The sequence below is a fragment of the Mobula birostris genome, chromosome 26 (assembly GCF_030028105.1).
Source record: "Mobula birostris isolate sMobBir1 chromosome 26, sMobBir1.hap1, whole genome shotgun sequence".
In the NCBI taxonomy this organism is placed as follows: Eukaryota; Metazoa; Chordata; class Chondrichthyes; order Myliobatiformes; family Myliobatidae; genus Mobula; species Mobula birostris.
The window spans coordinates 43,824,046-43,851,250 of NC_092395.1; the positions used below are offsets into that span (position 1 = coordinate 43,824,046).

At 41.2% G+C, this 27,205-nt stretch overlaps 1 pseudogene; it reads left to right on the forward strand.

Annotated features, from left to right (window-relative positions):
- LOC140188262 (ubiquitin carboxyl-terminal hydrolase 35-like) overlaps positions 1–12,868 on the forward strand; it is a 41,675-nt pseudogene extending 28,807 nt beyond the window's left edge.
- The last annotated feature ends 14,337 nt before the right edge of the window (positions 12,869–27,205 follow it).

Sequence of the window (27,205 nt, forward strand, 5' to 3'; positions counted from 1 at the left end):
TAATAAGTGTGAAACTTACACCTGGATTTAGAGACCCTTACATTGTACACCACATTGAGCAGAACTGCAAAACGTTTGTAATAACCATGTCAATATTTGCTTCAGTAAAGAAGGGAAGGAAACAGATAAGAAAGGATAAAATGTGAGCTTAAGGCAGAACAAAAAAAACAAAAAGATAATTTTATGAAGATTCTTGATGAAAAACAATCTGAAATACCTTCAGGCTCTACAGTGTAATTCATCTTAAACACTCAGGCCATAGAAAACAGGCAGAAACAATAAGTAGTCAGATCTGACAGAGCTCTCTCCTTCACAGAGCTTATTCACATAGTTACATGGCCTCCCGACACATAAAAAGTTCTCTGAAATAATTTCTCATTTACTTACACAGAAACTTTCTCCTAGTCCTTTCAAATTTCTTGTGGCAAAATTAGGATTATCTCAAATTCCTTGGAGAAGAGAATGCAAGACACTCAGCAGGATTGCTCTCTCTCTCTCTCTTTCTCTCTCTCTCTCTCTCTCTCCCCCTCTCTTTCTCTCTCTCGTTCTGGAAAACTTTCTTTCTTTCTTTCTTTTTAAATCTTTTTATTGAATAAGTATACAAAAAGGTAAGCCATATAGGCACTAATACACTGTTAGAATATAATAAAATTACAGGAGATATTAATACACAAAAAAAATGATACAAACAATGTAATTTAAACATAACATACTAAGGTAACATAATAGTATACTAATTTATATATATATATATCAATAGAGAAAAGGAAAAAAAGACCCCAAAAAAAACCCACCGTGCAACTAACTAAAAGCAAAGCAAAGCAATGGGGAAAACTTTGATCTCATATCATTCATAATCTGAGTGATGAAACAGGGGAGCAGCGAAAATGGAATTATCCACATTTTTAAGAGACGTTTAAGTTTCAGGATCTAAAGGAATGATGGAAGATGTTGATGATGTAAAACTCATACATTCAGACATACTCCACAGCATCCACCAGAAAGTTACTCAGACAAGCAACATGGCAGAATGTCTGAAACAATTCTCTTTCTGACTGTCACAATTCAAGGACAGCAACAAAGATGATGTCCCTTTAAACTGTCAGTGCCCAACAGATTCTGAAAATAGAACGGGTAGAACAGAAACTATGATATTTGGGTAATGTTGTTTAAAATCAGATGGTAATGTCTTGTCTCAGTTCTGGCCAGCCCCTCGCCTTAAAATAACAGTTCACTTCCTGCTGGGGCTGCAGATGTTTTTTTCAAATGGTTAAACCAGGTTAAGTTTAAATTAGTTTGCTGGACAGCATACTGCTGAGGGTTTGGAGGACCAATTCTGCACTGTCAGTAAACAAATAAAAATAAATAAACTAGACAGACAGAAACTAGATAGACTTGTATATGTGTGTGTGTGTGTGTGTGTGTGTCTGTGGACCAGCAGTGGCCAGGGACAGGCAGTTGGATGACATGAGCAACATCACCAGGTAATACTTGCATAATCGCAGACAGACTCTGATGTCAAGCAATCGCCAATGTGTCCTGCTACATGTTCCCAGAACTACTGTGTAGAGTCAATTAATCTGCCAGCCCTGGAGCACTGTAATGGGGTCTTAGAGTCTTGCTGTGGATTCTGCAGTCAATGATCACAAGTTTTTAAATTAAAACCCAGGATGTTCTCCTCGAGCAAGAGTAAGGTGGCCTATATAATTTCCTTCCTCTCAGGCAAGGCCCTTTCACGGGCAATGGCTTTATGGGAGGAGGACGCTCCAGTGTATTCTGAAATAATGTCTGTTTTTTTAAAAATGATGGGGAGTGTATTGTTTCATCCTGCCAGGGGCTCAGAGTCATCCAGTTGCATCTGGGAATGGATGACTATTCCATTGATTACATATCCTAATGGCAGAGAGTACAGTGGCATGCAAATGTTTGGGCACCCCAGTCAAAATTTCGGTTACAGTGAGTAGCGAATCGAGTAAAAGATGACTTGATTTCCAGAAAGAATGAAGTTAAAGATGACACATTTCTTTAATATTTTAAGCAAGATTACTTTATTATTTCCATATTTTACAGTTTGAAAATAACAAAAAAGGAAAAGGGCCCGAAGCAAAGCTCTGCATACCCTGCATGGTCGGTACCTAGCAACATCCCCTTTGGTAAGTATCACAGCTTGTAAACACTTTCTGTAGCCAGCTAAGGGTCTTTCAATTTTTGTTTAGGGGATCTTAGCACATTCTTCCTCGCAAAAGGCTTCTATTTCTGTGAGATTCTTGGGCCATCTTCCATGCACTGCTCTTTTGAGGTCTATCCACAGATTCTCGATGATGTTCAGGTTTGGGGACTGTGAGGGCCATGGAACAACCCTCAGCTTGTGCCTCTTGAGGTCTTTCATTGTGGATTTTGATGTGTGTTTAGGATCATTATCCTGTTATAGAAACCATCCTCTTTTCATCTTCAGCTTTTTTACAGATGGTGTGATATTTGCTTCCAGAATTTGCTGGTAATTAATTGAATTCATTGTTCCCTCTACCAGTGAAATATTCCCCATTCCACTGGCTGCAACACAAGCCCAAAGCATGATCGATCCACACCCATGCTTAACAGTTAGAGAGGTGTTTTTTTCATGAAATTCTGCACCATTTGTTTTCCAAACATACCTTTGCGCATTGCGGCCAAAAAGTTCTATTTTAACTTCATCAGTCCACAGGACTTGTTTCCAAATTGCATCAGGCTTGTTTTGATGTTCCCTTGCAAACTTCTGTTGCTGAATTTTGTGTATTGAGGACACAGGAAAGGTTTTCTTCTGATGACTCTTCCATGAAGGTCATATTTGTGCAGGTGTCACTGCACAGTAGAACAGAGCACCACCACTCCAGAGTCTGCTAAATCTTCCTGAAGATCTTTTGCAGTCAAACGGGAGTTTTGATTTGCCTTTCTAGCAATCCTACAAGCAGTTCTCTTGCAACACACATTAAAGTTGCTGGTGAACACAGCAGGCCAGGCAGCACCTCTAGGAAGAGGTACAGTCGACGTTTCAGGCCGAGACCCTTGGTCAGGACTAACAGCAGTTCTCTTGGAAAGTTTTCATCGTCTTCCAGACCTCAACGTGACTTCCACCATTCCTGTTAACTTTCAATTCTTAATTACATTATGAACTGACGAAACAGGTACATGAAAATGCTTTGCTATCTTCTTATAGCATTCTCCTGATCTGTGGACTTCATTTACTTTAATTTTCAGAGTGCTAGGCAGCTGCTTAGAGGAGCCCATGGCTGCTGATTGTTGGGACAAGTTTTGAGGAGTCAGGGTATTTTAAAACTTTGAAATTTGCATCACCTGGCCTTTCCTAATGATGACTGTAAACAAGCCATAGCTCTAACAAACTAATTAAGGTCTGAGGCCTTGGTGAAAGTTATCTGCGAGCTCAAATCTCTTGGGGTGCCCAACCTTTTGCATGGTGCTCCTTTCTTTTTTTCACTCTAAAATTGTATAGAAGAAAAATAATACACTAATCTTGCTTAAAATGTTGAAAAGAATGCTTTGTCTTTAACTTTATGACTTTTAGAGATCAGTTCACCTTCTACTCACTTAACTATTCACTGTAAAAGAAATTTTGACCAGCGGTGCCCGAACTTCTGCATGCCACTGTAGGTTTTGGTTGCTCCTTTTAGCCAAGGATAACATTACCAGCTAAAAGACATTCTTGCAACCAGAGTTTCGTTGAGGATCTGCAGGAATTAAAGGATGTCAGTGTAAGAATCTTCAACTATATTTCTGAAACAAGGCTGGAGAGCGAAGCCGATTTCACCCGGAAGGCCGATTCTTAGAACTGCCCAATGACTGCTCTGGTTCCTCAACCTGATAACCGATGCAGATCCCTGCAGACATCTCAGGAAGAGCCCATGCAACTTGAAAGAACCTGGGTCTCCCAGCGGAGCGAGATGGACGTAGGAGGCAGTAGTGTTGCGGATACTGCAGTAAACCCGGCTTTTGAGTGGAAAACCTGCCGTCCAGTGGAGCAGAACTGGAACACTCTCAAGCTTTTCACCCATTTTGTCATGTATCAGAGGCACCCTCCCATTTTTGTTATCCTGGGGGAGACATCAATATTCTGTGAGAGCCTTGGCAGCCTCTCATTTCGCGGAAATTTTATTGGCCACCGGACTAGCAAAGAAAATCCAGATACCTAAGGTATACCTCTACCAACCCACCTCTGCTATGGCCCTGGGTAAGAGATCGTTGGAAACTAGACAAATCTATTATCTGAGTCTCTCTCAGGTTGACTATCGGAAGTCACCAGGATTCGATTCATTTCCATTTATTTCACTGTTAGTGCATTCCCTGAATCCTTGGTTACAGCGCCTATGAAATGTATTCAATCCCACTGGAAGTTTTCACGTTTTAGTGATTTACAACATTGAGTCAGTGAATGGAATTTGGCTTTTTTAAAACACTGATCAACAGAAAAAAAGACTATTTCCTGTCAAGGTGAAAACAGATCTCTACAAAGTGATGTAACTTAATTGCAAAGATAAAACAAAATAATTGACTGCAACAAGAGAAATCTTGCAGATACTAGAAATCACAACAACACATACAAAATGCTGGAGGAACTAAGCAGGCCAGGCAGCATTTATGGAAAAAAGTACAGTTGATATTCTCGGCTGAGAAACTTCGGCAGGACTGCAGGAAAAGAAGATGAGGAGCAGAGTCAAGAGGTGGATGGGGACGGGGGTATAAGTGAATAGATAAAAAATAAGATGATAGGTGAAACTGTGAGAGGGAGGGACAAAATCACTGGTGAAAGAGATACAGGTCTGGAGAAGGTGGAATCTGATAGGAGAGGTCAGAAGGCACTGGAAGGAGGAAAGTGGGGGTGGGGCGGTGTGGAGGAGCACCAGAGGGAAGTGACGAGCAGGCAGGAAATGTAAGAGAGGGAAAAGAGGTCGGGTATTGGTGAAGGGGGACAGTTATTACCAGTAGTTTGAGAGATCGATATACATGCCATCAGGTTGGAAGCTACCCAGAGGGAATACGAGGTGTTGTTCTTCCAACCTGATTGTGGTCTTATTGCAACAATAGATGGGGCCATAGATTGAAGTATCTAAATAGGAATTGGGACTGGAGTTAAAATTGTTGGCCACAGGGAGATCCTGCTTCTTCTGGCAAATGGAACTTCGATGCTTGGCGATACAGTCTCCCAATCTACATCAGGTCTTACCAATATACAAGATGCCACACCAGGAACACTGGATGCAGTATATGACCCTAACATACTCAGGGGGGATGTCTCGCCACACCTGGAAAGACTGCTTGGGACTCTGTTTTTATATTGCCTTGTGTGTGTTTCTTAAATTACTGATTGCATAAGTAGTCACCCTCTAAAAGTCAGTATCTAGTAGAATCATCTTTGGAAACAATTACAGCCTTGAGTCTGTGTGAATATTTCTCAATCAGTTTTGCATATCTGAACCCCGCTAGTTTTCCACCTTCTTCTTTACAGAACTGTTCAAGCTCTGTCAGATTGCATGGGGATCGTGAGTGAACAGCCCTTTTCAAGACTAGCACAAATTCTCAATTTGATTGAGGTCTGGACACTGACTTGGCCACTCCAGGGCATTAACTTTGTTGTTTTTAAGCCTTCCTTGTGTTGCTTTGGCTTTATGTTTGTGGTCATTTTCTTGCTGGAAAACTAATCTTCTCCCAAGTCACAGTACTCTTTTAGACTGGATTAGTTTTCCTCTAGGGTTTTTCTGTATTTTGCTGCATTCATTTTACCATCTACCTTCACAAGCCTTCCAGGGCCTGCTGCAGTGAAGCATCCCCAGAGCATGATGCAACCTCACCATGCTTCGAGGGAGGGACAGTGTATTTTTGCTGATGTGCGATGTTTGACCTACCAAAAATAATGTTTCGCCCGATGGCCAAAATGTTCAATATTGGTTTCATTAGACCATTAAACCTTCTTGAAGATGACTTCAAAGTCTTCTACATACCTTCTGGCAAACTCTAGTGGCTTCTGTTTGCTACTCTTCCATAAAGCTGCAACTGCCAAAGCAACTGGGCAACATTTACTGTCGGTTCAGTCTCTCCCATCTCAGCCACAGAAGCTTTTAGCTCCTCCAGATTTGTCGTACGTCCTTTGGTGGTCTCCCTCACTAGTTCCCTTCTTGCATGGTCACTCAGTTTTTGAGGATGGCCTGCTCCAGGCAGATTTACAGCTGTGCCATATTCTTTCCATTTCTTGATGATTAACTTAACTGTACTCCAAGAGATATTCAGAGACTTGGACATTTTCTTGTATCCATTTCCTGGCAATAATTTTCAATAACCTTTTTGCAGAGTTGCTTGAACTGTTCTTTTGTCTTCATGGTGTAGTTTTTGCCAGGATACTGACTCACCAGCAGTTGGACCTTCCAGATATAGGTGTATATTTACTACTATCAATTGAAACACCTTGGGGTCATTATCTTGCTGGAAAACAAATGTTCTTCCAACTCACTGTTTTCTTGCAGACTGCATTAGGTTTTCCTCCAGGATTTCCCTGTATTTTGCTGCAATCATTTTAACCTCTGCCTTCACAAGTCTTTCAGGGCCTGCTGCAGAGAAGTTCCCCAGAGCATGATGTAGCCAGCAGCATGCTTCAAGGTAGTTATGGAGTGGTTTTGCTGATGTGTGGTGCTTGGCTTACGTTAAACATAATGTTTAGTGCAATGGCCAAAATACTAAATACTGGTTTCAGCAGACCATAAAACCTTTTTTGGGCTGACTTCAGAGTCTTCTACATGCCTTCTCGCAATCTCTAGCAGAGATTTCATGTGAGTTTTTTTTTTCAACAGTGGCTTTCTCTTTGCCACTCTCCAAAAAGCTGCAGCTGCTGAAGCACCCAGGCAGCAGTTGTTATATGTGCAGTCTCTCTATTTTCAGCTATTGAAGCCTGTATCTCCTCCAGATTTGTCCTAAGTCACTTGCTGGTCTCCCTCACTAGTTCCCTTCTTGCACGGTCACTCAGTTTTTGAGGATGGCCTGCTCCAGGCAGATTTACACCTGTGCCATTTCTTGATGATTGACTTAACTGTACTCCAAGAGATAGTCAGTGACTTGGACATTTTCTTGTATCCATTTCCTGACTCTACTTTTCAATAACCTTTTTACAGAGTTGCTTGGAGTGTTCTTTTGTCTTCATGATGTAGTTTTTGCCAGGATACTGTCTCACCAGCATTTGGACCTTCCAGATGCAGGTGGACTTTTAGTACAATCATTGAAACACCTTGGTTATCCACAGGAGATATCCATTTCAATAATTATGTGACTTCTAAAACCAATTGGTGGTACCAGTGATGTTTTGGTGTGTCATTTTAAGGGGGTGATACGTATGCAATCAAGTATTTTGTGTTTTATATTTTTTAATTAATTTAGATCACTTTGTAGAGATATATTTTCACTTTGACATGAAAGAGTCCTTTTCTGTTAATCACTGTCAAAAAAGCCACTGAATTAAATCTACTGTGATTCAATGTTGTAAAACAATAATACATGAAAAGCTCCAAGGGGATGAATACTTTTTATTGGCAATATATTTGTAGTTACAACTTCATAATTTTAGCTTAATTGCTTCTCCGGTACCATTCCAGTTTGGGTGCCCCTATGCTAATATTTCCCAGAGGCCTGCCTATGTTTCAGAGTGTTCTGCTGTGAACCATGTCAAGTCATCAATTGAGTTGCATCCTGACTCCCCAAGGCTGGATGTGTACTGAATGGAGTTGTCTCGAGTGCCTTCAGAGTATTTGGATTTGTTGGGTGTGTCCATCAAGAAGAGAGCCTCTGCGCCTTCTCCGCATAGGGACTGTCATTGTGCCATCAATTTACAACAGGTATGTGTCCACCATGGGAAGGTTTTGTGCCTCGTCTGTTACGGATAGGCAAACAATGGAGCAATATTCTTGGAATTGTGGAGTGACAAAGTTATGGTTATGGCAGGGATCTCTGAGATTAATTGTTAGGAGTATTTTAGAAGCTGCAAATGACCCTGTCAACAGTAAACAGTGCATAGCCATGTATGAGTTTCCAACATTCATTGGAAGCATTCCTTGTGTTTCTACCTGGCATTCGCAAATTAATAATGATTCACTCTGAAGAAGAATCAGACTTTTCTATAAGCTGTCAATGATAAACATCTCATTGTTATTACTATGTGATCTGTTTTTTTTTCAGGCTTCCCTGATCTATATAAACCAGTTGTAGAAGCAATAAATGATTTTCCAATTCTAACGGAGGAAAAACAAAAGCAGCTCTTCAATCAGAATGTGTGAATGTCACAAACATGCATTGGAATGGAACCTTTGTACTCAATACTTGGTGCAGGACTGGATACAGGAAAGAGAGAATTGGTGGAAATTGGCAATGCCTGCAACATGAACAGTGTCATTCATGTCCTTATCAAGGCTTCTGACCAGACATTCTGTTATGCTACTCAATGAGAGTGATTTACAGTTATTAATGATGACGCTTCAATGGTTAATTGCTTTCTCGGAACATACCCAGAGACCTACCATCTCTCCTGGCAGCTTGTTGAAAGCTTCATCTCCTCCATGGTTTAATTAACAGGTGCACCATAACTGTACAGAGTAGATAAGATACCAATTGGAAAGCTACATAAAGAATGGAATCATAAAGGAATTCTCATAGGCAGGTATATTCAAGCAGTATAGAAGATTGAGGTCCAGAAAAAAAACATTAACAGAAAAAAATCTTCAGTTTGGATCCTTTGTTGTTGCTGTTGTAGTGCTGCCTTTCAAGAAGAAGCCTTTACTGATCCAGGCCTAGCATTTCCACCACCTAACAATTTCTACAAATATCTGATCGTTCAAGTGACCCTCATATTTCAATGAAGATTCCTAATACGATAATTCAGCATCACCAGCTGAGCAACAACATGTGACTGCCAAGACTCCAAATAAACAAGCAAAACAAAATATAAAGAACATTCACTATTGGTGACATTTGAAATAATCAATTCCCATGAAAAATGTAAATAGGAGACTGCAGCATCCGGAATTAGTTTCTTGTCACAGAATGATTTTGCAGCAACCTCTGTGGGGAAAATATATGTCCAAGCAAATTGTAGGGCTGTATCTGTCCTCATCAACTACTTTGTTTCTGATATCTGTATCTGTCCTTCCAAGTTAGATTCTATGAGCACTCACTGTGGTTCAACAGAAATACTATCACATGATATCAGATATGATCATTGTTAAAGGCAGTGTAGAAGTATATGATAACAATGATGAAATTGACAAGTTTTTCCATGAAATCAGGATACTGCACTGATGCATTTGACAATGTAATGGAAAAAGTTGGGGATGGATGCCTGAGTAGGTTTTCGAATAAAAACTGTCCCACATACCCAACAAAAAACAGAGGCATAGCGAGGCCCATGTGAGTACAAATGGTTTTGAACTTCTCGAAAGTTGTTGAAGCTGTTCTCATCCAGACAACTGGAGAGCATTCCATCACACTACTGACTTGAGCCTTGTAGGTGGTGGACAGGACCTGGTGAGTTAAGAGGTAAGATAATGCCCTGAGTATGTAGTCCATTATGTCAAAAGCTTTAATTCCCACCCTGTCTACCTGTGACTGCACTTTCAGTTAAGCTTGTACTTGTGCTCTAAGGTACGTCTGTTCAACAACACTCCCCAGAGCCCTGCCATTCATGTTAAAGTCCTACCTAGATTTGATCTTGCAAAATGCAATGCCTTGCACTTATCCAAATTAAACTCCATTTGACATTCTCCATCTCCCTGTAATTTATAATGACCTTCTTCATTATCTGTCCACAATACCACATATTTTACTTTACTGTCATAGAAACATAGAAACATAGGAAACCTACAGCACAATACACACACTTCAGCCCACAATGCTGTGCAGAACATGTACGACAAACTTCTGCAAACTTATTAATCATGTCTTGCATGCTCTTTTTCAGATTGTTGATAGAGATGCCAAATATTAATGGGCCCAGCAACATTGCCCAAGGTACACCACCAGTAATGGGTACCCAGACTGAGAAACAATTCTCTACTTTGTTTTTGTCCCTCTACTTTTTAATATCAAGCCAGTGGTGTCACCAATTAGCCAGCTCTTATTGGATTCTATGTGATCCATCCTTCCAGAGCAGCCAAATAAGTGAATATTCAAGACTTTCAGAAGTTCATATAAATCACATCTATGGCACTGCCCTCAATGGCTTTCATATATTGCATCATCAAAAATCTTAATCAAGTTCATAAGACATCATCTCCCATACGCAAATCAATGCCAATGCCTCTAATCAACCCATGTCTGGAGCGTCGCAGCCTGAACGTCAACTGTGCTCTTTTCTTTTGATGCTGCCTGTCCCGCTGAGTTCCTCTAATACATTGTGTGTGTTGTTTGGATTTCAAGCATCTGCAGGTTTTCTCCTTTTCTTGTCTTTCAAGATATGTGCATATCTTATCCCTCAGAATGTTCTCCAGTAATGGGATTACAGCAAGAAAGTGTCGTTCAGGCCAATATTATGTTACTATGACCTGACTAAATGATGAGGCAGCAAGGGATGGCCATATGGACTGGTCCTGTCCCCTTCACCAGTGTTCTTTTGCTCAGGGAGAATGATGATCAGACTCAGGTCATGAGGACACAATCTGTGTAGGAATAGGTTTACTGACCACATTTGTTTACAAATGTCAATGGACGCACCTTCAAATTTCACTGATGGACACATATGTATTTTCTCAATGCCAGTCAGACCCTAACACCACATTTCTCTTGTCTCTTGCTCAACTCCTCAACACATTCAGGGCTGATTTGTTCTTGGCCTGAACTCTGCCAATCCCAATGTTCCCAGCACAGCCTCAGCTCCATTACAGTGCAACATCTGTCTAGTTCAGACTGAAGTATATTCGATGTCTACTCCTCCATAACTGTCTGAGGTGGAGAATGACACAGGTTCTAGACCCCTGAAGAAGAGTAATTTTTCCCTAGCTCCTACATTATTGGGACACCCATTGTTCTGAAATTGCATTCCTCGGGAGAATCTGGGCCCCGGGAGTGAGATATCCTCTCAGCATCTATCCCTTTCCTGCTCCTATATTGTCAGTTCTTATGAAATGTCTCAGTTGCCTGTTTCCTTTGTGATTCCATCATTTCATACTGGTAGCTGAATTATGAGCACTTTTTTCTCAACAGTTTAAATAAACCGAAAATGAAAAAAAAACACTTTTGGAAAATTTCCATAATCCCTCTCCAGCATCACAATAATATTGAAGCAACAGCTGAACACTGAACACGGAACCTGACAACCCCATCACACTGGGGTCAGATATGTTTTGGCATCAGAACATTATCATGAGCATAATCTTATCATGTAAATGCCTACACCTTTAGCAGTGGAAAGGCTCATTTCCATGAAGAGAATGAGGTGGCACAGTTGTGTAGGGATACACACAAATTTTACCATTTACCGAGCTTGAGTTCCTGATGCTGGCTGTAAGGAGTTTGCACGTTCTCTCCATGACTGCATGGGTTGCTTCCAGCTGATCCAGTTTCCTCCCACTGTCAAAAGATGTACCGCTCATAAGGTCATTGTAAATTCACTTGCGATTATGCTAAGGTTAAATTGATGGTGTGCTGTATGGAATGGCTTGAAATGCTCGGAGGACTAACTCCACACTGTATCCCAATAAATAGTCTATAACTAAATAGATAGATAGATAAAAAAGATCAATAACTAAATAGACAAACAGATAAATAACTAATAAATAAACAGATAGATTGATCGATAAATCGATAGGCAGAGAGATAAATGAACAAGCAAGAAAATAATGAGAATGGTGCTGTGGGTTCACCTGTGTATCATAAATGTGACAGTTCATTTTTCAGGACACAGAGCTCCAGGAAAGAAACCCACCAAATCGTACTCTTTAGTTTTAGCAATGAGGGATGTGATGTCAGTACTGGCCATTGCAACGGGGAATTCATATTTGAGTATCATCATCCTTCCAACAAACTCACAATGCTCCTCGTCTGGACTGACATTTCACAGCATTGTCTGTGCAGATCTAGGAATTTTGATAAATTTCTTATCTTGAACAGATTACCTACCAACTCAGCTTTGTTTAAGATTATAGTGAGTCATGACCAGAAAAGATTACTTTGTAAAGTTTGACTTTGAAATTGAGAAACTGATTAATTTTGAAGTATATTTGAAAAACACATATTTAATGAAGGAATTTATGATCATGGTAAAAATGGGTCATTGTACAGTTATCCCATTCTCAGTTGTGGTTGTTACAATCAAGCAAATTTTCCCTAGCTCAATTCCCAGCATGGGTCTAAATTCATTAGTTCACCAATTCTACAGTATTTCTTGGAGGCTGATGAAACTTTGGATCAAAATATCTCAATGAAAGAATACTATCCTTTGGGTTGGGAACAGGAAATGTGGTTGCACTTCACATGGTGGCATTCTTTAGTTCCCTCATTTGACCCATGGACATGGCCACACTGTGGTTTCCAGTCCCAGAGATCCAGGAAACAAACCTGGCCTCATGTCTGTCGTTTCTCCAATATACCCAAGTTGAATTCTTCAGTTGCAAAAAGGCATACAGGAAGTAGCTTCCAATACCACTATCATATCAGTTATCAATGAAAGGAACGTGAATACCACCATTTTACACATCTGCCAAAAGTTAAAAACCTCAGTTATGTTCTTCCTGTGTTCCAATTTTCCAACTTTCTCTCAGGGCACCGGGAGCAGCAGTTCACTGACACAGTGACCACTCTTCCCAGCGGAAGCCAGGCAGTGAGTGTGGCAGACAAGGGCAAGTGAACCCATCTAGCCCAGTTCGGCCCTCCTCACACAGCTAGCAATCTGGGTCACAGGTATTGAGCAGGAGTATGGACATCTTAATGAGCAGGGGCGCTTGTTGTAGTTACTGCATCCTCTACGGAAGATTGATTAATCTATTCTGAAAAAGGAACCAAGCAGTGGAACTTGTTGGTATATAGATCTCTGTATAGCATCATTGTAAAGGCATTTCCATGATATGATATCTATTGACAAATTGATGGATATGGTCAATCAAATACATCACTCTTGAATCAATTTCCCATTTATTGCATTCAGTTCCAGTCAACCCATAATAGGAAAGAAGTGGCAGCTTTGGAAAGGGTGCAGAAAAGTTTTACCAGGATGCTGCCTAAAGTTGAGGGCAAGTGCTATAGGGAGGTGTTGGGCAAATCTGGTATATTTTTCCCATGATGAAAGTGTCTTATATGAAATGGCATGCCCCTATGATAAGAGGTAAGTTCAAAGGAGATTTGCAGGGATATGTTTACTCAAAGTGTGGTGAGTGCCTTGGCTGCACTGCCAGAGTTGGTAGTGGAGTCCAATATGATTGGGGCATTTAAAAAGTTTTTAGGTCGGCACATGAATCTGCAGAGAAGGAAGACATATGAACAGTGTGTAGGCAGAAAGGAATTGTTTTGTGAGGCATTAATTAACCTCATGGTTCAAAAGGCCTGTCCTGTTCTGTACAATTCTCTGACCCTTTCCCATCATTATGAATCCAAATTCCTCCATTTCTGTTCTCCTTGAGAGACCATGGATTCACAGATTTGTGACCTGGGTTTGCATTATCCAGTGGATTATCATTAATAAATGTTAATGATGCAGTGTGCCTTAGCTTCATTTAAACGAATTGCTCCACTGGAGTTAATTATTTCATTACTTTCCCACAGAAACTAATATCCTGAATGTCCTTGCAGCCGACGATATATACATAGCAACCAGCACAGTCCTTGACGTTATAATCAACTCTGAAATCTGCCCTTCAGCAGTTTGCTACAGAGTGGAGTATAATAATTCTGCTGTCATTCCTCTCCCCTTACTGACTCTCCAATTGTTATCCCACAATTGATCAGCTCACTGGTTTGGACTGCAGCTGCATTTGGCAATATTGTGCACAGTAAACCAGAGCTCACAAATTCCAGGGCTTCCCAGGATCCCCCTTATTCTCATCTTCTTCCTCCAGAAGCAGTGGGCCATGTATTGGGAGGATCGACATAAGGATGTGTGAGTTGTCATACAGTGCTGACATCTCAGAGCTTCAGTGACCTAGATTTGATCCTGAGCTTGTCCATGTGAAGTTTGTATGTTCTCTCTGTGACTACCTGAGTTTCCCACTGTTGCTCTATTTTCCTTGCACTGTGCAGATATTTTCCAGTATAGTTTCCCTTAGTGTAATGAAGCAACAGACAAGTGAAAGGATATATGATGGCAGATGTGAGGAGAATAAAAGTGGCATAAATGGGTTTTCTCTATCGGGAGCTTACATGGACCAAATAGGCTGAATAGCCTCATTATTTCTTTTGCTAAATATTAATTGCAGGTTTCTTTTATAATAATTAACTACTGGTATTTTTCCGTGTAAAATTACTACAAATGATAATTATTTTGTCCTCTAGAGGGCAGTGAGATATCACTGACTGAAAAGAAGTTGGTGTGACATTTCCCTGATGGTATTGGTTTGCCTCAGCCATTGCATCATGGTTATTTAACAAATGTGTTTTCTCTCCCAGGAAACTCAGGCTGCAGTACTGGTGCTCTGGGAAATCGAACTTACAGCTACACTCAATACAGTGAATGAGGGAGCACTTTGAAATAACAAAAAAACATTCCTGCAGGCTGGGATACTGTTTAACTTGGTGTCAGTATTGTATTTAAACACCTGGCTAGCTGCTCACAACTCCGCTAAAGGTGAAGTAGTTTCTGTCACTTCTTTGCGATGGAAAGGAAGAGTCCACAAACTGCTGCCAATCAGATCTGAACTGTAACTTGACCACCAACTGAACAGATTGCGCCAGAATTGTCTACTTTCAAGTGAGCTCCAGTATGCTCAATCACATGAGATCTTCTGGTCAGTGATATGTCATGAAGTCAATTAGGTAGATATCTGCATGAGCATCAGTTTAGGAGAAGAAGTAGATCACTCAGCCCTTCAAACCTGCTCTACCATTCTATTAACTTAATGGCTAAACTTGATGTCCCATTACTCCATGCTCCAGGTAACCTTACACCCTCTTCCTGACAGAAAAAATTAAATTGATTCTACTTCCACAGGCCCTTAGAGAAAAAGAATTCTGAAGGTTCATGACTCTCTGAGAGAAAAACAAATATAGTTTCACATCTGTTCTAAACATGCAGTCTCTGACTCTTGAACACCAACACCTTGTCCATGACAGCCAGCCAATATGTCTACGGAACTGAGGATCCCATCATTTTCCTCTCAGTCTTCAAAATTGCAGAGTATACAGGCCTCAACTTTTCTCATAAGATGACCTGCACTGCCGAGTACTGAATTCAGTAAAAGGAGAGAAAGGAGAGAGGAAGCAAGGTTCCTCCTTCCAGCTATTAAAGCTATTGGAGTGGAATCTTAGGTATTGGATCTTATCACATTTGGAAAAAGCATGGGTTTATTACTCACAGTCAGAATTACTTTGTGCAGGGCAGATCATGCCTTACAAAATTGACTAAGGTCTTTGGAGAGGTGCAAATATGACTGACGAGGGTAGAGAAGTTCAATTAAAATTTTGCAAAGGCATCTGACAAGCTTCTTCCGGGTAGCCTGATTCAGAAGAGTAATTCACTTTGGTTCTAAGATAACTCTGTATGCTGAACTTAAAATTGATTGGCTGTAGAAGACAAAGGGTAGTGGTGGAAGGGTAATATCCAGATTGGAGGACTATGGCCAGTGGTGTTCCACAGGTATCAGTGATGGGACTTCTGTTTTTACAACGTACAGAAAATGACTCAGATGAAAATACAGAGTGGCTGATTAGTCAGCTTGCAGATGGCAAAAGGAATACAATGAGTACTTGCAGGATACAAGATGTGCCCTTTCAGCAGACACACAGAATGTTGAATTCGGATCAGGTACCTAGACTTGAAAGGTAAGCTGGCTGGACCAGATGAAGTACAGCGCACCTTTCTGAAAGAGTTAGCTGACAAGAGTTTGGAGGCATTAGTAGTCATCTTTCAAGAATCATTAGATTCAGCAATGGTTTTGGAGGGCTGCAAATTGCAAATGTCACTTAACTCCTTAAGAAGTGAGGGATGCAAAAGGCAGGAAATTACCACCGCTGGTAGGCAAGATGTTAGAGTTCATTCTTAAGGATGAGCTTTTGGGATACACTGACACACTTGTTCTGGTGCATATGAGCCCCTGCCATAATGGTAACACAATTTGATTGGCCATGCTGGTTTCTGTTTTGATGCTACAACTGCACTCACATGCACTTTCATTCCTGACTGCAACTCGGTTTCTCATTTTTTCCATGTAGAAAGGTATTTCTGCTCCTTTTTTATGATTATTATCACCCAGTACTCACTGTTTAAGAAGTCATGAGTTCTTGTTTTCTTCCTTTTCTTCTGAACTCAGTGATTTTTTCCTTTTGCGAAGAAAAAAACGCTGCTCCAAAGAAATAAAATGTGCTATGTTGCTTTTTAAATACTCAACCATTTTGCTGCACTTTTTCAAAAACTTAAACTTCTCGCTGCACTTCAACAGGTAAATCATCATTTAGGGTTTGTTTAAAACTTCCTTGCTGCCACCGTTATGTTTTGTAATTTCCAAAACATTGAACTACTTGAAAGGACAACAAGGGAGGCAGGAATAAATTGTTTACTACGTTTTTACTTAAGCAAGAAGACACATATGACGTGGTAGCATCATAACATATGCAATTCATTTGCTTTTACATATAACCTAACGTGAATTCTTTAAACAAATAAAGAATGCTTATTCAACATACTTAGTATATTACTGATATACTAATATACAATTGATAGGCTAAAACGTCAGTCTCTTTTCCATGTTAGAAATGTCAACTATTAGAGGATATGGATTGAAGTTGAGATGAATAAAGTGTAAAGGAGATATATAGAGAAAACAGCATTTCACTGGAATGAGCTGGAAGCAGATATGATAGTCATTTTTAAAATACTTTTATGCAGACATGAATTTGCAAGGAGTGGAGTGATATGGATCATGTTTATGCAGAAGAGATTTAGAATTATTTGGCATCACATTCAGTGCAGATTTTTTGAGACGAAGGACCGGTTTCAGTGCAATGTTCTAATATTTCAGAGACATCTAGGTTAAACAGATAACCAACCAACTTTGCCATAATTAATCACATCCAAGATTCCTCCATTACCAATTGAAATAATTGTCTTTGCTATCAGCCGTACAGACTCAATTACTGATACTGGTTCAATTTTAGTCAGATTAGAGAAGAGTAGCGGGTGGTGTGTTAGTAGGAAGGGTGAAACATTTCAGGCCTGAGTTTCAGGAAATTTCATCAGATGCTGGTTGTTGATAAGGAAACCTCTTATTGTCAATCTTGGATACAGTTTCAAAGATAGATAAAAAAATCTCCATCAGAGTGAAGGCAAGGTAAAACACAGTTTCAAATATAAATAAGTTCTCCATCATAGTGAATTCAAGGTGAAGGCCACGCAGAGTGGAGAAAGAACAAAGAATGTTCTCCAGGTGGGGTCATAAAAGTCCATCAGAAGGAGTGACCCAACAGCCACACATCACAGTTGATTGAGCCCTTAACAACATGTTTACCAGACAAAACATGAGAAACACACATGGAATAAAATCTTAGCTCTCCTCAGTTTAGCCAAACAACAAATGCATTTCTTCCAGAGAGTAAATGGGAAGAGTATCCACCCTGCAATCATGTTGACAAAATCTTGAATTAGCATCGAGAATTCCCTCCATTGCATTCTGTGGCAGCACCAATAAACTAAATCAGATAGTTTCAAAATAGTTTTGGCATCTCAAAAATGGCACATGAAGCATTAGTCATCAGCAGAAACAAAATATTATATATTTCCATTACAGTTGCAACCACGTTCCAGCATATCCTTGCTCCACCATTCCAATCAAACAAAGCTGCCGACCCTGATTCAATGTGAAATATAGTATATAAGCAGTATATAAAAGAGTATATAAGCAGATCTTCTTGTATCTAAAAATTGCCTGGAAACCTCAAGTTACCACATTGTGTGCATCGAGCAATTGAGCAGCATAAATTTAACCACGTCTCTACAATGCCATAAGCCCCTAAAAGGCAAGAAAGAGAAATTTAATAGGGCATATGCAAACAAGAGATTTTTTAAAACAATAATACATTTACCAGTTGTTCCTGTGAATAGAAAAATCATCACTATTCAAGGGTACAAAAAAGCAATAGTGGAAGAACACAGTGGGTCAGACAACACCTGTGGAGACAAAAGGTGTATACTGATATTTTGTACTGAGAACAAATATCATGACTGAGAAGGAACAAGAAATATTACCAGTGTGCAGTAGCATGAGGGAAGGTGGGGCAGAGGCCGGTGCTGTTTGTTGGAGATGGATAGTGGGTCAGATAATGGACAGATGGAATCAAGAGAGAGAGGGAGAAGAGGGTGTGGATAAAGGGAGAGGAACCCTAGTGTAGAGGCTATCATGATGCTATTACAGCCTGAGATATCAGAGTTCAGAGTTCAATTCCAATGTCATCTGTAAGGAGTCTCTATGTCCTCCCCTTGGAGTTCATGTACAGTTATTATCAAAGTATTTATGATGTAGACAACTCTGAGTTTTCTCTTCTAGAGGCAGCCACGAAACAAAGAAAACCATGGAGCCATTCAAAGAATAATATCATCACCCCAACGCACAAAAAAGGTTGCACAGGTGGCAAAAAGTTCATCAACCCATGTGCAAAAAAAGCAGGTACTTCAAATTGTAACAAGAATATCGAAACCCCATGCAGAAAAATCAATTCATGAAAATGGCACCAAAAACATCAATTCCACCACCCCTCCCCCCAACTTAATGTGCAAAATAAATAAATATATCAGCGAGATATGGATAGCACGCAGAACTGGGCTGAGAAGAGGCAGACGTAATTGAACCCAGATAAGTGTGAAGTAGGTCATTTTGGTAGGCCAAATTTGAAGAGGGTCCATGTCCATGGGTCACTCAAAGCTGCTGTGTTGGTTGACAGTATTATTAATAAGGTGTATGGTGTGTTGACCTTCATCAACCATGGGATTGAGCTCAAGAGGCATGAAGTAATACTACAGCTATGTAAGATCCTAATTAGAACCCACTTGGAGTACTGTGTTCAGTTCTGGTCACCTCATTACAGAAATAATGTGAATGCTTTAGAGAGCGTACAGATGAGATTTACAAGGATGTTGCCTGGATTGGAGAGCATTATGATTGGACAGTGTGCCTTATGAGAATAGGTTGAGTGAACTTGGCCTTTTCTCCTTGGAGCGATGGAGGATGCGAGGTGACCTGACAGAGGTGTATAAGATGACGAGAGGCATTGATCACATGGATAACCAGAGGCGTTTTCCCAAGGCTGAAATAGCTAACATGAGGGGGCATAATTTTACAGTACTTGGAAGTAGGTACCAGGGGAAAGTCCGAGGTAAGTTTTTCACACACAGAGAGGTGGGTGTGAGGAATGTGCTGCCAGTGAAGGTGGTAGAGGCAGATACAATCAGTTGTTTTAAGAGTTTGTTCGATAGGTACATGGAACTTTGAAAAATAAAGGGCTATACTACAGGAAAATTCTAGGCAGCTTGTAGAGTAGGTTTCATGGTCGGCACAACATTGTGGGACGAAGGTCTTGTAATGTGCTATAGATTTCCTATGTTGCATGTTCTATATCGGGCAAATGCAATAAGGAAAAATGGGCAAAAACACAGCATAAAAAAACATGAAATTGAAAGAGTTGAATTGAACTGTTGTCCAATCCATAAATCACCAACCCAGAACTTTAGTACCATTCTCCAATAGCTTCGAGGACAGAGACCATTTGAATGCAGGGGCCTTCCCTCAGAGAGCAGTGAGCAAGAGACTGTCACATCCATACACCTTTTGCAGTGAATGAGGAGCTGATAGACCCTGCTGAACATTTCCTCACATGCAGGGTGTTCCAATTTCCTCCCACAGTCTGCAGGCATACAGATTCTACTTAATAACCTCCAAAGCGTGGGCCTCTGTACCTCCCCCAGCAAGACAGTGCATGTCCCAAACCACCATGGCCTAATTCCCCTTTGCTCCGATGGACAATGATGTCCTCAATTCTCGATGGAAGAAACACTTTCAAGAGCTACTTAACAGCAACACCACTGTTAACATTGACATTATCAACCAGAAGACCCATGAAGGAGGACATGATTAAGCCTCCTTGTATCAAAGAGGAGCAGGTGGCTGCAAGACGGTGGCACAGAACTTTTAAATCATATTCATGACCTGTTCATCAAGATCTGGGACCAGGAGAAGATTCCCGCTGAACTGAGGGACGCCCTGGTTGTCACACTCTTTGAAAAGGGTGAGAAAGGTGATTGTGGAAATTACAGAGGCATCTCCTCCCTCTATACAACAGAGAAAATACTCACCCAAGTGTTGTCTGACCAGCTTTCACCTCTGGCAGAAGATCACCTGCCTGAGTCTCAGTGTGGCTACCGCCCAGCCCGAAGAGCCTCTGACATGATTTTTACTGCACATCAACTGCAGGAGAAGGCCCAGGAACAAACTTTCCCACTTTATATGGCCTTCATAGAACTTACAGAAGTATTTGACTCTGTAAACAGTCCTGTCCTTTGGCAAGTACTGTCCAACATCGGGTGCCAGGAGAAATAACTCAAGACCCTACAGCTTTTTCACAATGACATGAGAGCAACAGTCATCAGCAACAGCGGCTCTAGAACATCTTCTTTCAAGGTGAGACTGATGTCAAACAGAGCTGAATCATTGCCCCAAATCTGTTTGCCATTTTCATTGTAACCATTCTTCAACTCACTGGACAAGACCTCCCACAAGGATTCTAGATTCTCTGTAGGGCAGATGGAGGGTTTTGTAGCCTTAACAGGTTCAAGGCAAGGAGCAAGGTGTCAATTACTTCTATCATAGAGCTCCAATATGAAGAGAACAACACCATGGTAGCTCACTCTGAGGAGGATCTACAGATGTCCAAAGCTTCAACGTCCATTCAGGAATCAGATGGCGGAGGGGAAGAAGCTGTTCCTGAATTGTTGAGTGTGTGCATTCATTACCATCTGATAATACAAGCCTTTTGATCCTTCATGATGTGGATCCAGTTTAAGGCCTGGTGGTCTGTATCCCAAATGAACTTGCGGTCAACTGGTAAGAGCGTAGGCTGCCGAGGGCCTCTTGATAACCAGAACATCTTTCTCAAATGTCTGTGTTTCCTAGGGTAGCAACTTCTTACTGAGGTATAAGTCAGGCCTGAGTTTGCCTTCTTCTCCTTGGGCCAAGACAGCACTCTGAAAATGCTCACTTGCACCAGAAAGGCTTATTAGCCCTGATTTCGGTAAGTATTGGTTCTTCACAGAGTGTCACCTTTAAACTTACAAATGCCTCTGCCAAGTGTGCAAGATTCTTTGCCGACTTTAAGTTCAAACTGGTCAGGGGAGTTGCCACTTCAGCAGGGTATGATACATCGATACCATCTGACCAGCCCAAGCAAAGACCCGACTTGTTTGTTTGTGTGAGGGTGGGGACTGTCCCAAATTGCTTGTACCTTTTTCACCTGAGGGTGTACCAGCCATTCCCAAGCTGATCCGCCAAGTATCGGGTATCTGTCTTTGCCCACTCGCATTTCCGTAGTTTGAGCGTAAGACCTGCTGAGTCAAGCTGACCCAGGACCTAGTTGACATGCTGGAGATAGTCCTCCAAACTTATGCTGAAAATTACCATGTCATCTAGGTAGACTGTACTGAACTCTTCAGAGCCCCTCAGTACACAGTGCATGAGGTGCTGAAATGTCATTGGAGCTCCATGTAGGCCAAACGGCATCACCATGAAATGGAAAAGGCCAAGTGGGGTCCGGGAAGCAATGTATTCTTTGGATGTTTCATCCAGTGGAACTTGACAGTCACCTTTACGTAAATCCAGTGTGGAGGTATACTGAGCATATCCCAACCTCTCCAGTAGCTCATCTAGATGTGGTATAGGATAAAGGTCAAACTTGGATATGGCATTGTTCTTTCCAAAGTCCATACAGACCCTCGTGGAGTGATCAGGTTTAGGCATATTAACTGCTGTACTGCATCATTCACTGATGGCTCAATTATACCTATTTTCAACATGGTCAGTATCCCCGCCTTTTAGGCACTGAAGAGACATTCAGGCAATCTGTATGGTCTCTGAATTGGTTGGTTCTCTTTTACATAAATAGCATGCTTGATCAAGTTGGTACATCCAGGTTGTAGTTTAACAAAGTGGGATGCTGGAAGGAGAACTCTTAGGGCTATCTTTTGGTGAGGCTTAAGGTGGTCAAGAAGAACTTCAACTGAGGTTTCCCAAGGCTAGAGATCTTAATTATTGTCCTCCTCTACTTCCATCATTTGGATCATCAGCAACAACTTAGCCTCCTCCCTCTCCTTCCGTTCCTTCAGGCAGTTAACATGGTAGACCTTTTAGCTTGGCACAGTACATAGATCAAAGGACCTATCTTCCTCAAAACCTCATAAAAACCTTGCCAACAACCTGTTGCTGAAGGTAGGTAAAAGAAGCAGGACCTTTTGACCTGGCTGGAACTCCTTACATTGGCCTTTGGTATCATCCCAGAGCCTCTGTTTTATTTCTGTGTCTTTACCATGTTCTGGTAGGCTTCCTCACAATACTAGTCAAGATGATTCCACTTCTCGAGGGGACCCAATATTTCCATGGAGATAAGTTTAAAGGGTGTTGTGATAATGAGCATCCACTGATGAGGGGCTTGGAAAGACTTCAAGAATGGACTTGTCTTTTTGACACTCTGCACAGGTTCAAAGATACTTCTGCACATCTGCATACATGGTGGGCCAGTAGTACCATCACCCAGTTCTCAAGTAGGTCTTCTATTGAACTTCCCAGGGGAGAGTGAGCGCTAGATGCACATGAGGGGTCTGCACATGGTTGGAACCACTAGACGGTTTTCAGGGGAGCTAGATGGACGGAATATGTTAGACCATAGATCTAAGAGCAGAATGAGGCCATTTTGCCCATCAAATCTGCTCTGCCAATTCAATCATGGCTGATCCTTTTTCCCCTTCCTCAACTTCATCGCCCAGCCTTCTTCCCATAACCATTGATGCTCTGTCCAATCAAGAACCTATCAATCTCTGCCTTAAATACACCCAACGACCTGGCCTCCATAGATGCCTGTTGTAACAAATTCCATAAATACACTACGCTCTGGCCCAAGAAAATTTTCTGCATTTCTGTTTTAAAAGGATGCCCCTCTAACCTGAGGCTGTGCCCTCTTGTCCTAGGCTCCCCCACAATGGGAAACATCCTTTCCACATCATCTCTATATAGACCTTTCAACATTTAAAAGGTTTCAATGAGATCCCCCCTCATCATTTTAAATTCCAGCAGGTACAGACCCAGAGCAATCAATGTTCCTCTTATGATAACTCTTTAACCTTGTGAACCACCTCTGGAACCTTTCAAATGCTAGCATATCTTTTCATAGATAAGGAGCCCAAAACTGTTTACAGTTGTCAAGGTGAGGCCTCATTAGTGCCTTATAATGCTTGAGCATCACATCCCTGCTCATGTATTCAACACTTCATGAAATTAATGCTAACATTGCATTTTCTTTCCTCACCACCAACTCAACCGGCAAGTTAACCTTTAGGGTGTTCTGTGCAATGATTCCCTAGTCTTTTTGCATCTCAGATTTTTGGACAGGCTCCCTGTTTAGAAAGTAGTCTGCACATTTATTTCTACTACCCAAGTGCATGACCATGCATTTTCCAACATTTTATTTCATTTGCCACTTTCTTGACCATCCTCCAAATCTGTTTATGTCCTTCGGTAGCCTATCTGTTTTCACAACACCACCTGGCACTCTACTAAACTTCCTACCATCTGCAAACTTGGCACCAAAGCCATATATTCCATCATGTAAATCATTGATATACAGCATGAAATGAAACGGTCCCAACACCAACCCCTGTGGAACATCACTAGTTATGCATTTAATCCCATTCGCTGCCTCTTACCAATTGGCCAATGAGCTAACCATGTCAGTAACTTTCCTGTAATACCATGGGGTCTTAACTTGTTAAGCAGCTTCATGTGTGGTACCTTGTCAAAGGTTTTCTGAAGGACCAAATATACAACATCCACTACATCCCCTTTATCCATCCTACTTGTAATCTCCTCAAGGAATTCCAACTGGTTCATCAGGCAAGGTTTTGCCTTAAGGAAACCATGTGGACTTTGTCCTACCTTGCCCTGTGTCACCAGGCACTCCATAACCTCATCGTTAATAATTGACTCCAACATCTTCACAACTACTGAGGTTAGGCTAAATGATCTATAATTTCCTTTCTGCTGCCTTCCTCCTTTCTTAAAGCATGGAGTTACATCTGCAGTTTTGCAGTCCTGTGGCACCATGCCAGAGTCTAATGATTTTTGAAAGATCATTGCTAATCTCTATAGAGATCCACAATCTCCAATGCTACCTCTTTCAGCTTTTTGAGCAGCTTCTCCCTTGTAATAATAAATGTAATCACTTCTCTTCCTTCACATACTGCAACATCTGTCACACTGCTAGTGTCTTCCGCAGTCAAAGACTGATACAAAATACTACTTTAGTTCATCTGCCATCTCCTTGTCACCTGTTACTATTTCTCTGGCCTCATTTTCTAGCAGTCCTGTATCCACTTTCTGTCATAGTCTGGTCCGTGAAGTCTGCTTTCCGTTCATGGTCTGGTCCATGGACTCAGGACTCCAGCTGTTCCAGCTGTCCCTTGTTTTGGTTGGCTTAATCATAGGCACCTGATTCTCATCTTGGGGCTTGTAATATAAGTAGCCTTGAGATTGAATGTGGGCTACTGATTTGTCTTGTCAAGATTCCCTGGGAGCAACCTGCTGGTGGAAGGCTAGAGCGGCCACGTGCCATCTTTAGGCTGTGTTGGAGAACCATCGCTTCATGGTTCCTTGTCTGGTTTCCCTGTTTCTTGCCCATGTCCTAGCCCAGGTCCTGCATCCTATTCCTGTCCCTAGTACTTCAGTGTCTGTCTCTTGCATTTGGGTCCCTTCCCATTGTGACACGTTCACTTCTCTTTTATTTTTTACATACCTGAAAACAACCTTCTACTATCCACTTTTTTATTGTTTGCTAGCTTGTTTCATATTTCATATATTCCTTTCTAAATGAATCTTTTAGTTGCTCTCTGTAGTTTTTTAAAAACTTCTGAATTCTCCATCTTCCTGCTATTTTTTGTTTTTTTATATGCCCTCTCTTTTGTTTTCAGACTAGCTTTGATTTCCCTTGTCAGCCACGGATGTACATTTTGCCATTGAGTATTCATTTGTTTTTGGAATTCATCTCTCTTGCACCTTCCTCATTTTCCCAGAAACTCACAGGATTGCAGGTCTGTTGTTATCCTGCTAGTAGGTCCTTCCTATTCACTTTGGTCAACTCCTCTCTCATACCACTGTAATTTTGTTTAATCGACTGAAATACTGCTGCATCAGACTTTATTTTCTCCTTATCAAATTTCAAGATGAGCTCAATCATATTGTGATCATTGAGTCCCTAGGGCTCTTTTACCTTAATCTCCCTAAATGCCTCCAGTTCATTACATAACACCCAATTCAGTATAGCTGATCCCCTATTTGGCTGAACAACAAGCTGCTCTAAAAAGCCATCCCATAGGCATTCACCAAACTTACAGTCTTGAGATTCATTATCAACCAGATTTTCTCAAACGACCTGCAAGTTAAAATCTCCCATGACTATCATAACATTGCCCTTTTGACACTGATTTTCTATTTCCTTTTGTAATTTGTGGTCCACATCCCAGCTACCGCTTGGAGGTCTGTATTTAACTGCCATTAGGGTCATTTTACCCTTGCAGTTTCTTAACTCAATCCACAAGGATTCAACATCTTCTGATCCTATGCAACATAGTTCCATTGATCTGATGCCAACTTTACCAGCAGAGCTGTGCTATCCTCTCCGCCAATCTCTTGTCCCTCCAATACAACAAGTAACCTTGGACATTCAGCTCCCAACTACATCCATCCTTCAGCCATGAGTCAGTGATGGCCACATCATACCTGACAATCTGTAATAGTGCAACAAGATCATCAACTTTATTTCTTATGCTCCGTGCATTGAGATATAACACTTCGGGTGTTGTATTTCTACACTTTTTGATTTTGCATCCCTAATGCATGGATACTCACCTCACTGGCTGCAATTTTGTCTTATCATCTGCCTACCCTTCTTGATAGACTGACTCCACACTACCTTTGTTTTTTTACCATCTGTCCTATCCTGAGTCCTTTCATTCCTTTTCTCACCCTGCTACCAAAATTAGTTCAAACTCCCCAACAGCTCTAAAAAACTTGCCTGTGAGAATATTGTTCCCACACTGGTTCAGGTGCAATCTGTCCCTTTTGTACAGGTCATACCTCCGCCAGAAGACATTCCAAGGATCCACGAAACTTGAAGCACTGCCCTTGTACCAGCTTCTTAGCCACACATTTATCTGCCAAATCGTCCTGTTTCTACCCTCGTTAGTAACTGGAACAGGTAGTAAATCCAGAAATTACTACCCTGGAGGCCATTCCACTGATCTTTCTGCCTAGCTCTCTAAATTCTCTCTTCAGGACCTCATTCTTTTCCATCCTTTGTCATTAGTACCAAGATGTATCAGGACATCAGGCTGCTCTTCTTTCCTCTCTAAAGTGCTGTGGATGCGATCCAAGTTATCTCCGACCCTGGCACGTGGGAAACAGCATGCCATCCGGGTGTCCTGTTCATGTCCACAAAATCTCCTGTCTGTTGCTCTGATTATTGAGTTTACTATCACTGCTGCTTCTCTCTTCTCCCTCTTTCCTTTCTGCACTATGGACCCACGTTCAGTGCCAGAAACCCAGTCTCTGTGGCATTCCCTTGAGGGTCAACACCCACAATACTATCCAAAACTGTATACTAGTTTTTGAGAAGAATGGCCACAGGGGTGATCTGTGCTAACTACCTATTCACATTTCAATTTCTCTTGATCTCATGCAGCTACTCGCCTCCTGCAACTTCAGGCTGACTATTTCCCTGTTACTCTGATCAA